Source organism: Aethalodelphis obliquidens, unplaced genomic scaffold, assembly GCF_003676395.1.
Source record: "Aethalodelphis obliquidens isolate GAN/ISIS:26980383/991018 unplaced genomic scaffold, ASM367639v1 scaffold3, whole genome shotgun sequence".
Lineage (NCBI taxonomy): Eukaryota > Metazoa > Chordata > Mammalia > Artiodactyla > Delphinidae > Aethalodelphis > Aethalodelphis obliquidens.
The window spans coordinates 33,699,519-33,715,748 of NW_020837947.1; the positions used below are offsets into that span (position 1 = coordinate 33,699,519).

The 16,230-nt window shown below is 36.0% G+C and overlaps 1 protein-coding gene and 1 long non-coding RNA gene across 3 annotated transcripts in view; both read left to right on the top strand.

Annotated features, from left to right (window-relative positions):
- Positions 1 to 16,230, top strand: part of PTPRK (protein tyrosine phosphatase receptor type K) — a 569,502-nt gene that overhangs the window by 388,340 nt on the left and 164,932 nt on the right. The gene's annotated exons all lie outside the window — the stretch shown is intronic.
- Positions 3,051 to 5,331, top strand: LOC113609501 (uncharacterized). Its single transcript, XR_003428650.1, has 2 exons — positions 3,051 to 4,656; positions 4,922 to 5,331. It is a non-coding gene; the product is annotated as an uncharacterized LOC113609501 (long non-coding RNA).

Below are 16,230 nucleotides of genomic sequence, written 5' to 3' on the forward strand. Positions count from 1 at the left end.
ACAACTATTAAAAGTTTAAAAGAGTGTTCTTAAGTCAGACAAATCTAAAACACCATTACAGCACATTTCACATTTATTATATTCTATTTTCATCTTATGATTATCATCAGTTTATTATTTCATTAGCTATGCTATGTCATAAAGATTGTGTTTGATATTCAGTGACAGCCTATACCATAATATGAAGCAGGCAGATTCAATTTATGGTTCCCTTTGATTAAAATGCATCATTCATTTATGTAAGATATGGTAGATGAATTCCCCTTGAAATCATGGGAACAGGTAAGTAAGTTCTGTCATTTTCCCAAACTTTGGCTTTGTTCTTTTTCTGGAAAGACATTATATAATCTTAGAGTAAACCAGATCTCATTCCCACAAAGTTAATTAACACACAAATAAATTTCTTACATACTAGTAATTGTTTTTACTAAGTAAATCAATGTAGCTAGAAATATTTTTAATCAGAAAGGTTTTAAACATTTTTTTTTTCATAAGACTAACATGTTTTGGAAGTCTTGCAAAGATAAGAAACAGAAAGCTAATGCATTCTTTCTGCACAATCAGCCAATTCTCTGTTTTTGCTCTGATTGGTACATTGAAGAAATGCTAATAATGTATTTGGTGACCTGTTAAGGAGTATCAAGTCTTCTCAGGAAATGAATAACAAAATGCTAATGGTTAGCATTAACCATCTGAGTCAGAAGGGATTATAGAAGAACATTTGTATATTCTCCCTACCAAGGGAGGGTTGCCCCGTGTAATTATCCAACACAGGAGTTAGTGGTACCTTCCAGATCATTTCTGGAGTAGAAATTCTTTGAAGGAAGAACTGTTTTGTTATAAGTATTAACTGTAATTCCTATTGCCTTGCATAGCCCTTTGTATAGTGTATGCTATATAATATATGATAATATATGCTAATGAAATTTCTGAATGAATATTTTTAAATAATCAGGATTTTCTACCTCACAAAGCAACCCTTTTTTATTTTTAGACAGCATCTACCTACTGAAGAAAATGTATTCTCATTCATCCTTCTGGCACTAACTAGCAACACCCTAATTATTCTTCCATGATGGTCCTGCAGATGTGAGAACAAGTTCGTCAGCGTCCCCCTTAAAATATTCAGTGGTTCAACCAATTCTGGAGATGATAGGTTTTTTGCCTCCCTTTTTCTGGTCACTAAGATTACATTGCAATTCTTGGCAGCCGTTTCTTGGCTCAAGTTAGCAACCAATTCAAATTCCTGTGTGTTTTTTGTTGTTTCTCTCCATCATATGATTATTAGATAAATTGAGCTTTTAACCTTCTCCGCCACAAGGAAGATTCCACACACTGTACGAGCAGTGAAATGGGGGAAATTGAGCAGGCGAGCAGCCTTTGCTTTAGTGGGTATAGGGAGGAAGGACAACTATAAACTTACATTCATGGTTTTTGTCCCTCAGATATTTTCTTATGCAGAACACTGTCTCATTTCTCAGGTTTTATTGTTTGTATGTTTGTTTGTTTTTTTATCTTATGTTGTTTTCACATGAACTGTTGTTGGGCCAGGGCACACACATATGCATTTATATGAGAGAAGTTTTAAAACACAACTGCAGTGCTCTTTGTTGAACCCTTACAGTCAATGAAGATTTCTCTGTTTGAGTATTGAAAGCTATTGACTTTTATTTCGTGCATCCATTTTCTTCTTAAGCTTTGGTGCTTATTCCTAATGATATTATGTTTTTGTCAATTGTATAGTCTTAAGACTCTATAAAATTTATAGATGTTTGGAAATAGCTCTCCCCTGGAAGAGAGGCACTGGTTAACTTGTTTGAATGATGACCATCTGAAGGACCATCCTGGAAAAAAAAAGTTAGTGTTTTGCTGTTTAGTGCTAGAAGGATGAATGTTTCCTCTGAAAACATAAAATGTCCCTGGTTTCTTATAATTTTAAATACAAAAATTATAGAAAAAGTATAACTATTTAGCCTTAAGCAGATTATTACTTTATTAGAATGTTTAAGTACTTCTAAATGTTATCATTTTTATTCATAAATGTTTCCCATACCTATTTGCATAAACCATGTGTAAACGTTATGTTCTATACATCATACTTTTTTTTTTTAATTTAGAAATGTTTATTCTTGGAGATCTCTCTATTTACCTGGGCTGTACAACACTAGTTCCAGATCGAACTGCTTTAACAGAAATATATTTTAATATTATGTGGATGATTTTCACTCAGAACTTTTCTAGGCAACCGTCAGCTTTGGACAATCTCTTTGTCTTTTGTCAATTATTTCACAGGCCATCACAAATTAGGTTGTTCAAAACCACTTAATAGTAAATCAACTATACTTCAATAAAAATAAACAAATAAATAAATAATTTAAAATGCAAAAACAAACAAAAAAACCCACCCCAAACCACTTAATAGAAAACATCCTGAAAAAATCCTGTCAAAGAGTAGAGTTAGCTCAATTTTTGTCTTATTTTCTTTTGTCTTTCTTTTCTTGGTTTCTTCTTTAGACTTGCATTATTTGGTTTTCACTTGTTAATTACTTTGGAAAAAATTGCATTATTCCTAATTATTATAGTCAATAACAAATTATCTTTGGGAATATGTTGAGTTTAAATCAGTGACTGCAAAAATTCCATATAAAGTATGTGTAGATCTATATTACACAATATATATTAAAACTTCTATTACATTTTTATATATGGTGAAAACCAGTATATTTGCTACTTAAGCAAATAGTTAAAAAATGAAAGTAATATTCTTTTTATACAAAGCAATACCTCAGAAGATAACAGGAGAGCAAACTGAGGTAGAAGAATGAGCTAATTAGATTGGAATACAAGAAATGTTCCCACTTTCGTTCTCAAGGGCCCATTTTTTCAAGCTGTTCATATGTATTAAAACATGTTCCAGGGCTTCCCCGGTGGCGCAGTGGTTGAGAGTCCGCCTGCCGATGCAGGGGACACGGGTTCGTGCCCGGGTCCGGGAAGATCCCACATGCCGCGGAGCGGCTGGGCCCGTGAGCCACAGCCGCTGAGCCTGCGTGTCCGGAGCCTGTGCTCCGCAACGGGAGAGGCCACAACAGTGAGAGGCCCGCGTACTTCAAAAAAAAAAAAGAAAAGAAAAAAAAACAAAAAAACATGTTCCAAGTTAAAGCAATCATATGATGCTTATAGATTGTTCAAGTGATATATGCAATTGTTGAGCATTGTACACTGCTCCACAGAATGATATTAAAGTATTAATTTTAATACCTGTCTTGGCTTCTTATATCATATTTCCGGGATGGATTGCAGAAAAATGTCATTTTGCTGAATTCAACTATATATTAAAACCACATGGTAAAACACAACTCCAACAAACAACAAATTATATAAAGAAGTACATTGGAATTTTAAAATTTTAAATCAGGTTGAGGTATTATTTAGATAGAATAAAATTAAATTTGCCCTTTTCAAGACACAGTCATTAGTTATCACAAACCACTTCCATAATCAGGTTATAAAACATTTCCATCACTCCCAAAAGTTTCCTCATGCCGCTCTGTAGTCACGTTTCAATGTCAGTAACTTTACTGTCTCCATTCTTGCAGAGCCACAACCAGAAAGGGAGTAAACCTCTAACCCCAGATTCAGTGGAAGTAGCTGACCTAGGTCAGGGGCCACCCCTCCATCCATAACCACATGTGGAGGGGCAGAGGACCACACCTGACCCAGCTGTGGCCAAGCCTGGGTTTGTGAGGAGATGGGGCGCCCGTCAAACCAAACCAAAGAAAGAGCATTTCCCAGAAAATGCTGTCTTCCCAAAGGTACAGGTTTGGAGTGCTAGGAACGTAAAATAATGAATGTCTATTCATTATACTAATTTGGTAAAAATTAATTAACCAAATAGTTACAATTATTTTTTTTAAATAGGAAAGACTTTTAATATGCTAACTGTGAGATATCTAGTTTGCAAGGTAATAGATATATCTGATGTAAAAGGAAATTTATATGTTATGCCCATATAATTTGAATTTATGTTTACTGTTTATTAAAAAATAAGGGTAATCTTTTGATCATGTTTAACTCCTCCAAATAAGATAGATTTTCACTCCTGTTTCTTTACCTCAAGAATAAAAAACATATGACTTTTTAATTTTAATTTGTTTTAATATTCTGAATCTCACCTAAGTATATTTGTTGTTTACTGTAATGAGTACACAGTAAAATCAGCTTTGATCCAAAGTCAAAGAGACTCAGGTCGCTTCATAAGTAAAGGAGCAATATGTTATGAATTGACTTATAGTTTTCTTGAAAGGCAATGTGATTTAATTGTTCATGATTTCATTTCATTAGGTGGTTTTCTGTATAAAGCTTGTTACAGGTGATTGCATCCCAAACATCTTAAAGTAATTGTAGACACTTGTTCTTGAATAGCTTTTGTGAAGTAAACTGTAAACAACATGTCTAACAGTTAAAACTTAGCCCCTGTCATGACGGTACTGCCCTTCCTGAGGGATGGAGCTCACGCCTGCTATTTTTTCCCTAACTTTGGAGCACACAATAAAGAAACATTAAAAGTATAATTTGAAAAGATACATGCATCCCAGTGTTCATAGCAGCACTATTTATAATAGCCAAGACCTGAAAGCAAGTGCCCATCAACAGACAGTGACTGGCTTAAGAAGATGTGGTATATATATACATAATGGAATATTACTCAGACAGAAAAAAGAATGAAATATTGCCATTTACAGCAACGTCAATGGACCTAGAGTATATTATACTTAGTGAAATAGGTCAGACAAAGACAAATATCATATGATATCACTTGTATGTAGAATCTAAAAATAATACAAATGAATCTATATATAAAACAGAAACAGGCTCGCAGACATAGAAAGCAAACTTATGATTACTAAAGGGGAAAGGAAAGGGAAGGGGGTACAAACTAGGAGTATAGGATTCACAGATACAAACTACTATGCATAAAATAGAAGCACAACAAGGATTTATTGTATACTATAGAGAATTATACTCAATATCTTATAATAGCCTATAATGGAATGTAATCAGAAAACAATAACTGAATCAATGTGCTATACACCTGAAAGTAACACAATATTGTAAATCAACTATACTTCAATTTAAAAAAGTGTTATCATTGTGAAAGAAAGTGCACATGTATGTTTGCAAAACCACAGAAACCTTTCACCATTATCCAAATACTTGTGAGAATGCTGTACTAGTTGTCTTAGGTTATATATCTGGTGAAATGCATAGAGTTATTCAATACCATTGAATACCTGCTGTGTGCCAGGTAGTATGGGAACTCAGTAGCAAAAATTATAGACTTCATGGAACTGAACTTGTGTTGGAAGAACAAACAATAAAAAATAACCATGTAAGAATGCTAAGTAAAATATAAAAGCTAGGAGGAAAACTAATGCAAGGGGATGGAAAGGGTCGGCAAGGTTTTATTTTGATAAATAACAGATGATGGTCAGGAAAGTCCTCTCTGAGATGGTGACATGAGAACTGAGGTGAATAAGATAAGGAGATAAAGCCATGTGGCTTTCTGAGGAAGAATATTCCAGCAAGGGAAACAACCAGAGCTAGGCCTGACCCCAGCAGTGCTGCTCAAAGTGTGATCATTGGGCTGGTGCTTGAGACAAGCTGTTTATCGCTGATGTACAACAAGACAAGAGAGAACGTGAGAGTGAGCTTTTATAGCAATTTGATATAGTAATTGTGTGTGTTGAATCTGGTATTTGATACATGGTGTGTGTCTTTGCTTTTCTATTTCAGTATTAATCATTTATTTTTATTGTATTCAACAGAAGTTTAGGTTCCCATTAGATTGGGGTGTAGGGGCTGGTCATACCGAAGATAATTTGAGAAACACTGTGTTAGAGGAAGAGAAAGGACCACTGGTGTAAGAGAGAGGACCTTGGATCACTGAGCTGCTATAGGACAATGAAGAGGTTCTCCTGAGTCAAAAAGAACCAAGCTAAGCAGCTAAGAGTAAGAGTGGGGATAGAAAAGATGTGGGGAGAGAGGTGTGAAATAGTCCTCCCAGGGGAGTGAATAGATTGGGGAATAGAGGACCCACCTCAGGTTTGTGGTCAAAAATTGAATGTGAAACCAGTCATCATGGTTGTGCAGGGTTTATTTGTTTTTTATCCTTGGGCAAATTTCAGCTATTTCATTACAAGTGCAGAATAGGCAGAGAATGGAATTTAACTGGGAGTTGGGATTTCTCCAGGAAAGTATTAAGAAGAACAAAAGAATTGAGAGCTTATGAAAGGATGTACTTATAATGATGTTCTTGGAATCTAGGCTGGGCAAGGAGGGAAGAGAGGTCATAAGAGGATGATGATCAGTGAATGGTTGGATCAGTGGACTAGAAGTCCCAGTGAGGTCAAAGAAATCCTGCAAGGGGAGTACTGGAGAGTGTGACCTGAGAGTTGAGAATAGATAGTCAATGAGAGGGATGCCCAAATTGGTGTTTTGGAAATGTTGCAATTGGTAATGATTGAGGTGGGAAAGAGGTCACAGTGATTATGGTAATATGCTAAAATACTAATGAAGAGCCTCATTTTCAGACTTACGTAGGACAACATAGCATTGCACTACCATAGCGCTACACTACCACAGTTTTAGGTGAAGCTGTAACCATTAAAAAGAAAAATACGTAATTGTTCCAATGACATTTAACGTTTCAAATCATATCATTAAAAAGGTTTTCATCAAATGCTCTTATTAAGTGAATGTATAGTTCCCTTCCATTTCTGTGTCTTACGAGAGGTGAACTCTGTTCTGTGTTTGGTGATAAGTCAATATACTGGAAGAAAGGGAAGAGAGAGTGAGGAGTTGAGTTACAATCTTTGTGTCTGATATCATGTAGCTTAATACCAATCTCTTGCTTTTTCTTTTAGCTGCACTATGTATGGAAGTTGGAGAGGAGGCATTTCTAGTGGAGGGATCTGCATGATAGGAGAGAAGGGGTGGGGGAGTGTAATAAATTTCAGGATCAATCAGCTTTGGAAAAGTAATACTGAACATTTTGAATCATCTTTAATGTGGATAGGTTTTGAAAAGCGTTTTGAGAATAAGTCAGTGTTTTAGATCAGAGACTATAAATGTCTTGAAGAGTTATATTACAATAATATAAAATTATGTTTAAGAAGCAATGTACCAAATTGTCTCTGTTTTGCTGTGGCTTAATATATGATAGTACCAAAGCCTTCCTGTGTGTGAAATATGCATTTATATGTATAATATCAGGATACTTAGATGATGAGGTATTGCATGAATAGAAGAGCATTCGTGCCTTATTAGACTTTATTTTTTGTTAAAGACTAAGATTTACCGGTATTTGCTTCTTGAGTCCACTTCTGTATAAAAAAAGCACTTCAAAAGTTTCCTCTACGTTACCATCTCTATAAGAAATATATTTTTATTTGCAAGACACATGTCTGTGAAAGCAATATATATACGTTGTGGTATTTATATTCATAACCTCCAAAAGAATGTTATATTCATAACTTTCAATGTACTTATGTGTTTGACTTGCCTGGATGAGAGTTGTGGTGGATTTGTTCACCTTAGATGATATTTATTCCTTTTGCTTCATTACACATAATCCACCTGTACGAGATCTTAAGGCCTGTGGTAGACTTTATACTCTACTAGACAGCTTATCAGCTTCTCTGCAGGCTTCTCAATTTGAATTTTAAAATAAAAACGAATGAATTTGTGTTGCTTGTTGAGCCCGTGTTCTGAGCTATGTTGGCTCTCTGGTTCTGGGATGATAACTAAAGAATCGAAAGCAAGTTCATGATTGTCATTTACAATGGCTGTATTATATCTGTATGGTCTTTATATATACATATACACATACATTTACATGTACATATACTTATATGTCTAGATACACATTAATATTATGTAACTGTATGCACACATTTATGTTAGTGTATCTTTGGGGTATTTAAGGAGTAAGGGAAAAGAGCCGGTTATTGATTATCAGAAAGAATTTGATTCTTGGAAAAAAAAATACTTTCTCAATTTAGATGTGCAGTATAGTGTACCTTCTACTTAAAAAAATTATCAGTCTTATAAAATTAAAGATAAAATTGGAAAACACTGAAATGTTTTCCTTCTGGCTTCTCTATGAAAGAAGGTTTAAACAAATTGTTAAAACGCCTCCCAGTACTTAAAAAAGGGCAGAGTATCAGAAACCCAAGGCCAAGGTGAGAGGGAACAATTTTATAATCAAAACAAATAAATATAAAATGCTTTTGCAGCCAAGGTTGAATTAATACTGTTGCTTTAGCGCATAAGAAAGCTTTTTAAAAGGTAGTCAAAGGCTGTTCCTCTATTGCGTTTAGCTGTTTGAGGACTCCATACTTCAAAACACCATGGAATTTTAGTAGAGGAGTTTTCTTTTGTTTTGTTTATGCTTTTATTGTTCTAAGGTATATGTTATGGACTAAAAGTATTTTAAAGTCATCCTCTCACATTTATTTCTTTTCGAAGAGCTTATTATTTAATATATTCTTTGTAACTTTTCTGGTAGTAGTTGAAAATATAAATAAGAATTTGTCCCATTTTTTAAAATCTATATCTTTTTCTCAACATATATAGAAGAATATTATTTTATCTTTGGAGATATGACAATATTAGTCAATAATTTGTACAGAAATTTTAAGCTTCTTTGTCAAGATTGTTCCCTTGAACCATAACGGGAGTAAATGTTAGTTATATATTTTCAAAGTTTCCTTTATGGTACAATAAATTGACATACTATCTAATAAAATATTGCACAAAAGAAAATAATCTAGATCTTCCTTTGTAGTTTAATTTCATCAAGAATCAAGCGTTCACATGCTTAAATTTTTCTCACCAATCATGAAATCAAGTTGTGTTTAATAGGTGATCAAAATGCATTGAGTGTAAAAGTGCCAGTTAATAGGCTTCCTAGCAGAAAAGTGATGGACACCAAAACAAGCTTCAAGCCATGGAAGCAATTCTCCTTTATGATCCTTGCTTCTAAATACAGTCTTCTACCTGATGAAAGCAAAATGCTGTGTCCTTTTTACGTAGCTAATCTTCATATTTAAGGGGTATAGATTATTTCTGCCAGTATGAGATTATTTTGTTAAAATGAAAACTGAGCTTTTGTATGAATTTTAAAGTATTTTCAAATGCAAAAGCCAAGAAAAAAAATTAAACCTGTAAGACCAATTGCATTTATCTACCTCCTTCATTTGTATCTGGTCTTTTCTCCTGAAAATGTTTACCTGTAAAATGGGCATCCTAAATTCTAGTCATAATAGTTCTTGAGAGTGTATTCAGTAGCTCAAATAATCAATTTACTCCTTTTTGAAAAAAATCAAATTTTCCCACAAATCATTGAAAAATTACATGTATAAGACTCAGTAGTCAATGTATTCAAATCACGTTTGTTATAAGAATCGTGGAACCAAAAGACACCATAGCAATAATTCAGGCTGGGGATGGGACTGGTAAAATAGAGATCTCATAAGCATCTTGACATTTATTGTGAGATATTTAACTGCTGTTAAATATACTTTGAGTTATTTATTTCAAAGTTAATGTTTGAAATTAAAGGTAAATATGCTTATATATATATTTTTAATTCACCAATTTCAAAGGCCTCTTGTACAAATTACATCTCATCCCTATAGCATTATAATATTGTCTCCTCATTTTGTTTATCTGGTTCTAAATGATGCCTTATGTTTAGGGTTATTCTTCAAAATGGTGTGAACAGTATTTTAGCTGTTGTGTCAGTCATATACATCTAGATTCCTAGGTGTGCAATGAATTCTACATATTGCCTGTGTTAAAGAGTCAGGAAGCAACGTATGCATTTGGATGGAAGAAAAGTGTGCAGTAGCATTTTGAACAGGAAATGAGGATATGTTTCCTCCACTGCAGAAAAGGGGGTGATGGGATGATCGCGTCCGAGTAGTCAGAGTTGTTCACAGCATTTGTTGGAGTTCTGTTTTCTGTTCTCTCAATTTTAATTTTAATTACTCAATGCAGGTTTATTTGGGTTTAAAAGAAAACGTTGCTAGGGAAATAAAAGCAAAACCACTGTGTCCTAAAGTGTAGAATTAAAACTAAGCGATTGGTATCTGACATCAGTTGAATTTGGAGAACTAAAGCAGTCTACTCTCCTTAGCTCTTCAGTACCCCGTAATTGACCCAGAGCTCCAGATGTTGATTCTCAAATCCAGGAACTGTCAATGAAGGATGACCTGGATTTAGGTATGTTTACATATTAGGATTAGTGCTAGAAAGAGAGAGACATTAAAGGAGAGGAGAGGAGAGGAGAGGAGAGGAGGGGAGAAGAGGGGAGAGGAGAGGAGAGGAGAGAGATTTATTGACGCATTAACTTTATGATCAAAAGGAACCCTAATCATTCAAAAGGACTTCCCCAAAGTTTTATGTTTCTTTATTAGTGTGAAAACCTATTTTCCTATGATGATCTTAATGGGGGACCTTTGAGAGCCAAAAGAAGATAGGAGCTCTTTAAACTATAGTTTCATGAAATTCCACATTTCACATGTTAGTGACATGACTTTTTTTGGTGACATTTTATTCTTAAAATGTCTGCATAACTATAAAGCTATTCAAGCTCTCATCACTTCACATGTGGACCACGTAGCTGCTTCCAAGATGACTTATCTTTTTCCAGGCTTTCCTAGAAAAAAAAAAAAATCTATTCTATACACCAACAGATTTATTTTTCTTACACTGTTTTTTATCATACTTGGTTTCCATGCTCTAAACTTGTAAAGGCTTAGCACTGGTTGCAGAAAGTCCAAATTCTTCATCTAGAATTTAAGATTCTCGATAATGTGGCTGTTCTCTGTGTAATTTTACCTCCTACTGGTCTCTGACCAGAGCCAAAACTTCCACTGGATACATTCTTTTCATTCTGCACTGTCTCCTGACCACAAGGGTTGTTCATGCTGTTTTCTCCAGACTGCTCCAGCTCACGTGATTCTCCCTTTCTCTGAACTTTCACTGATAAATACCCCTGCATGTGTTGCTTAGTTGCCTACCTCTCACTCCATTTGATTGAAGTCTCTTGGGGAGACAGAAACCTTGTCATTTCTGTTGTATTTCCCACATCGCTGCTCTGATGAGGAAGGCTGTCTGCAGAGAAAGCACTCAAGTGATTATAGAATATGTCCACTAAGTTTCCCCAGTGCAAGACCCTTACTTTGTCTCCCATTATGCTTCTACTCCGAAAACTAAACAGAGGATCTGAAATGCTCAGGATTGCTGGTGCTCCAAAGACAGGGCGTCTAGTTCCCTGAAATCCTGAGTAATGGGTGGGAAAAATCATTGTTTCAGTATAAAAATGAAATTGATTAGCAAATGACATAGTAATAAAGAAAAATGAGCATGATTTCACTTAATTGAAAGAGAGGTGAAAATAATCAAAACTAGTACTTTCAAAAAAAAGTCAAAAGTGGTAAAGGCATCAAGGAGAGTTTAAGAAGTTTTGGGTAAGTCAGTTGGACATTAATTTCTAAGATGTAGAAAAAACATTGAATCATTTTGAGTAAGAAATGAAATTATGGAAATATGCAAGTAAATGAGGTTTCCCCATCTTTGTTGATCACTGCTCAGGAATCTGTACCCAGACTGCCTATCTGATCTTCCCTACTGAAAGGCAGGACAGAATCAAAAAGGGAAAATGAGACACATAATTTAACTACTGTATATGGTTTGTATACCTACTTTATATTCATATGAAGTTGGCCAAAAAACAATCTTTAGTAGGCAAGATAAAATTATCTGGTCAATCTCTGGTATTTACAGGGCCAGTACATGTTCAACATCTCTTTTATATTTCTTACTATCTAAACAAGAAGATGTAGATGATTTCCATTTTTTATTTGAGGACTGAGTATTTATTAGCTCTTTCAAAGAAAAATAATTTGGCCCAGATCCAGAAACACATGTTCCCTTGATAATAATAAGCCTTTATTTTTATAAAACTATATATGTTGAAAATGAAGTATTTGTTGCTTAATGAATTTGTAGCAGGTGTTTATGTTTCAAATGGACAAGAAAAAAACTGAAGGGGGAGATAACCAATTTTGTGAGCTGATCCTCCTTTGTTTTTCTTGATTAATAGTTGGCATTCTTGGAAATAATTCATAAGAGATATATACTCTTTGCATTTACTGCTTGGAAAGTTCCATATGATCTACTAAATATTGCATTGCTATATTATTGTAGCTTGTGGGAACATTTAGTATAATTACTTTGGCTGTTCTTCGCTAGAAGAACTAGAAGCCTCCCTTTGCTTCAAAAGGAGTATCTTGGATGCTGTTTGGGTTCAGTAAATAGCTATTTGTTACCGTTAAGAGATACTGAGATTTCTATTTTAAATAGTGTCTGGCTAGCAGCGCTGGACATAACATCTCTAAACTTCCCACCAAAATGACTATAAAGACCCAGAAAAAGATGAAAGTTCACAATATGGAAAACATAGACTTTTGGGCAGCTTGTTGCCAGAATTTGGGAGGAGTTCTGGATGTTTTTCCTGTATTTAGTTGCAGAAGACTTCAAGAGTACAGCAGTTGAAGTAATTTTATAGTGAACACCTGTGTACTAACCAGCTATTATCATGTTACTCTACTTTCTTTGTCATACATGTATCCATAGCTCTGTTGTTGGAACTGGATTTTTAAATGCAGTTGATGGGTTACCTGTGCTGTACTACTGGATAAAGCTAACTAAGCTTGCTTGAAGCACGAAGGAAAAACTATATTGAACCTGACTTTATAAAAGTTTTTCTCAAAGTGAAAAACTGGTCAGTGACTCCTATATTGTAGAAGTTTTGCTTTTCAAAGTAAACCCCATCTTCAAGTACCTACCTATTGGTTTAAAAGTACATTCAAGAAAGTAACAGAGTATAAATGAGAAATAGGGAGGAGAGGATATGTGGTTATATTCTGCACCCTGCAGGGTAAAGTTCCTGCAAGTGGGACACTATAAACAAAAGAGGAAAATCCCAGGTAGCAGATTATGCATTTTTAGGGTATTCCAGCTGTTCTGAACATTAAACTTCTTAGAATGAGAGAAGAATAAGATCCACCTTAGGGCTCTGGAGCTTCACCAGAGATAGTCAGCTAGATTCTAGAGCTTGGAAAGGAACCATGCACATCAACTAGCCATCACATAGCCGTGGGATCAGCCGTCACAAGAGGACATATGGAGTGGAACAAAGAGCAAAAGATGCATTGTTTTTATTAGATATCACCCCAAGTTCAGTCTAGCTCTAGGCTTATCCAAAAATACATAAACAAAGAAGTAGCATAGGAACTTTTTTTTTTAATAAAAATACTACAGAATTAGTCAACAATAGTAAATACCTGAAGAAAGTGCAACAGCATCTACAGTGTTTTGAGGAAAAGTAGTGAGTCAGGAATTTTATACCAGTCTGATTAACATTCATATGAGAAGGCAACAAAAAGGCATTTTTATTAAGCAGGAATTTAGAAAATACACCCTCATACAACATGCATGAAAAAGGTTAGACTCTGAAGATGCCATGACATTCAATTAGTTGGACATCTTCCTTTACACATTTGGATCCCAGATCTGAGGAACTTAGTTGGGATGTATGTTTGATGTCTGTAATGCCTTTCTCAGATGTTCTGCTATTCCTCATTTTCTGATACCACATGTATGAGTTTGCCAAGGTTGCCATAACAGAATGCCAGAGACTGCATGGTTTAAACAACAGAAACTTATTTTATTACAGTTCTAGAGGCTAGAAGTTCAAAGATCAATGTGTCAGCAGGTTTGATTTTTCCTGAGGCCTCTCTCATTGGCTTGCGGATGGCAGCCTTCTCACTGTGTCATCACGTGGTCTTTCCTCTGTGCACTTGCTGCATCCCTGATGTCTCTGTGTGTCCAAATTTCCTCTTCTTATAACACCCAGGGCCCACCTTAAGGGTCTCTTTTTAACTTAATCATCTCTTTAAAGACCCTTTCTCCAATACCATCACATTCTGAAGTACTGGGGTTGAAATACGAATTTGGGGGGGGGCACAATTCAACCCATAACACCATATTTAATCAGGTATCTGATGACCTCTTAAAACTCTACCAGATGCTGTTCTTTCTTGAGCACTTGACAGAAATGGCCAACCTCTTTACCTGAGTGTAACACTCAGAGGCAAACTCAGAGCACATCCTGTAGACTTGGTTCACTGTAACAAAACAGCAGCATTTGAAAATTAGCAGCACTGAGAGACTCAGAAATCACAGCAATATCCTAGATGCAAAGTTAGCTAAGAAAGCCTTGCTCCTAAAAGAAAGTGGATGGTGCAGACTCTCATGCAACTCCACCAGAGTGTCCATTTTGAAAGTGTATTAAGGTTCTAGCAGCCAGATGGGCATCACGTTGTTCAAGGTCACTTCCTAGGCAGAATCTCAACAGCACTGAAAAGCAGTGCTGGGAAACCCTGGCTTCACGTGGCTGAGTTTAAGCAAAGAGTCAACAGGGGCTTTTTGTTGTAGAAGCAGCAAGTGGCTAAGACTCAGCAATGGCTTCCACCTGGGGGAGCCTAAGCCATAGTGAAAGGTGGACCCTGGCACAATGACTTCACCAAACCAAGAGCTCCAACTCTCCATCGATAGCCCTCCAGCTTGTTAAGAAACAGAGTTCAACAGCAGTTGCCATGAACTATAAGGGTGAAAAGCGGAGGTCACACAGGCTTTGTTTGTGAACACAATCAGTCATGGTTAGACCTTGCCCCTCATCTTTAAGACTAAATAAAGAAGAAAATAAAAAATGTGGTGATGTATTAGTCAGGGTTCTCCAGAAAAACAGAGCAATTTGAATGTGTGTGTGTGTCGGGGGGGTGGGGTTGCTGAGCGGTGTGGATAGAAAGGAAAAAAGAGAGAAAGACTGATGTTTAAGGAGTTGACTCATGGGGTTGTAGAGGTTGGTAAGTCCAAACCTTGCAGGGCAGGCTGACAGACCATAAAATCTGATGTTGTTGCAGTGTTGAGTCCAGAGGCCGTCTGGGGGCAGACTTTTTCGGGGGATCTCAATCTTTTCTCTTAAGGCCTTCCACTGATTGGATGGGGCCCATCCATATAATGAAGATTAATCTGCTTTACTCAAAGTCTACTAGTTAAATGTTAATTACATCTAAAATCTTCCTTTACAGCAACATCTAGTTTGGTGTTTGCCACACAACAGGGCACGATGACAACATAGCTAAGTTGGCACTTAACATTAACCAGCACAGGTGACTAGGAAGGGTTCCCCAAATTTGATGAATGAAGAATACCACACTCACAATGGAGTAGGAGAGCACAGTGATGACAATATTATAAAAAATACTTCAGAAAATATCATATTTGACTACTCGGCCATAAAAAAGAATGAAATAATGCCATTTGCAGCAACATGGATGGATGAACCTAGAGATTGTCATACTGAGTGAAGTTAAGTCTGAAAGAGAAAGACAAATACCATATGATATCACTTATATGTGGAATCTAAAATATGGCACAAATGAACCTACCTACAAAACAGAAACAGACTTATAGACACAGAGAACAGACGTGTGGTTGCCAAGGGGTGGGGGTAGGGAGAGGGATGGACTGGGAGTTTGGGGTTGGATAAACAACAAGGTCCTACTGTATAGCACAGGGAACTGTGTTCAGTATCCTGTGATAAACCATAATGGAAAAGAATATAGAAAAAGAATGTCTGTATGTGTATAACTGAGTCACCTTGCCGTACAGCAGAGATTGTCACAACATTGTGAATCAGCTATATACTTCAATAAAAATTTTTTTTTTTTTTTTTGCGGTACGCGGGTCTCTCACCGTTGTGGCCTCTCCCGTTGCGGAGCACAGGCTCCAGACGCACAGGCTCAGCGGCCATGGCTCACGGGCCCAGCCGCTCCGCGGCATGTGGGATCCTCCCTGACCGGGGCACGAACCCGTGTCCCCTGCATCGGCAGGCGGACTCTCAACCACTGTGCCACCAGGGAAGCCCAATAAAAAAAATTTTTAAATCAATAAAAAAGGAAAATATACTTGTATTCTTAGTACAACTTAAAAAAAAAAAAAAGCCTCTGAAATAAGAGCAGCTAGAACTCAGGAATATTTTTTTCAGGTTATGCATGCTTAAGAGAAGCTATAAATATGCATGTATGTTTGTTTTGG